Below are 1,925 nucleotides of genomic sequence, written 5' to 3' on the forward strand. Positions count from 1 at the left end.
GTGAAAAAAATTATTAATGGATTGTAAACTATAAAAAAAAACTTCTAATGTTGTTAAAGAGATCTTGTAAATGTATTATCTTTTAAACCCCTTACCTGCATTTACAAGTTAATATGTTTAAAAATTTGAATCGTTTATATTTAACAAAACTAAACTAACTTTTTTCTAGAGAAGAACTACCAATATTTAATTTAAACTCTATGTTTATCCCGCACTAAGTTTAGGTTTAAAATTTTATCCAATTAAATAAGTTTAAATTATTTAAAAAATAAAAATATTTTAAAATAAAAATAAAGCTACTAAGTTCTGTATTCAGTTTAAACTTATTTTTTTATACCTATTTTCTAAACTCTAAGTAAAAAAACTAAAAAGATAATTCTTTTAAAGCAAATATTTAACTTAATGATTGAAAATTAAAAAAAATCAAACATTTTCTTAGTTAACACCGTAAGAAAATCAAGGACAAAAATTAGTATTTTAGTAAATTCTAACTTAAGATTACTTTTATTTAAATCATTAATTTATTCAAATATTTAAATTTTAATATTATAGCAAAACTACTACAATTTAAGAGTTATCGTCTATGTGAGTTAATTACTTATGTATATTTTCACACTAATTAGAAGTTAAATAACTAGATAAAAAAAAGTTCAACTTGAATAAATAGTTAAATATTTGACCCACTAACTCTGTAATAACAAAATTTGAAAAACAAAGTTTTAAACAAGTTTATGTAGTTATAAAAAATAATTAAAGACTACCATTTAACATGTGTAAAAACTATTTATAAATAATATTAAAACTAGTCATTTATCATAAAAAAAAATAAAATGCTATGATTATTACACTATAACTGCAAGTTTTAATAATTAGTTTTAAACTTATGTACAAAAAAAGCTAGACTATCAAGAAATTTATGTTTTACAAAAAATGAAACTTTTAACAATTTTTAATATTAAAATATTAAACTTAAGCTAATTTACAAATACTGATGACTTAAATAACTTTTAAAAAGCTATTTATTCTTCTAAATAAAGTATATATAAAACAATTCTAACTTTTCCCCTTTACATAGTTATTGTTAATAAAATATAAAATATTTTAGTTGTTATATTTTCACACTAAACTTAAAACTCTACTACTAAAGTGAATTTACATTTAGAGTAAAACTATAATAACTCTTTTTTCAAGTAAACTAAAATACATTATGTTGATAGAAACAATAAAACAAATAACTAGGAACATTCGAACTCGATTTTAAGCTTTGAGGTTTTGTATTTGAACAACTCTGATCTTTTCTCGAGTTTGTCCTCTTCGAGGGCTGGCTGACAACAGCTGAATACTTGAAATCAGTTACAGCACTATCTTCGATCTTTTGTTTGTTTCCTGATCTTGCCACCAACCTTTTTGACCTTCTAATAGAACTTTTCGATTCACAGCTGACGCTAACATTCCATTTCTTGCTAGACTTGATTTTTCTTATGAAAACGCGACGCTTTTTGCAAGGAACTCCATCATTTTCTGTTCTACCAACTTGCAAGTTATTATCATTATTTTTTCTCTTTTTAGCCAACTTTTCTTTGTTCTTCTCAGCCGAGGGATTAAAATTTTCATCTAAGTGATGACCTTTTTACCAGAACTTTCAGTTTTCTTCGCTAACGGAGCACAGACTTTCCACTACACTTTCCATACATAGACTTTCCACACAGTACTATCTAACTTGCTTAACCTCAAAATGATCTTCCCAGAAGCTAAGCTAGCAGAAGTTCCATGGCATTCCACAATTGTTTTAGTATCTTCAGAGGCAAACGCTTCTTTTGCGATTCTTGCTAGTGTTTGGTTGGCCTTCCTTGTGGAATTAAAATAATCAAACATTCCTTTTTCTTTGTCGAACAAAAAGTATATGTATACCAGATGTTTACTGT

The sequence above is a fragment of the Thalia democratica genome, chromosome 7 (assembly GCF_965202585.1).
Source record: "Thalia democratica chromosome 7, ktThaDemo2.hap1.1, whole genome shotgun sequence".
Classification (NCBI taxonomy): domain Eukaryota; kingdom Metazoa; phylum Chordata; class Thaliacea; order Salpida; family Salpidae; genus Thalia; species Thalia democratica.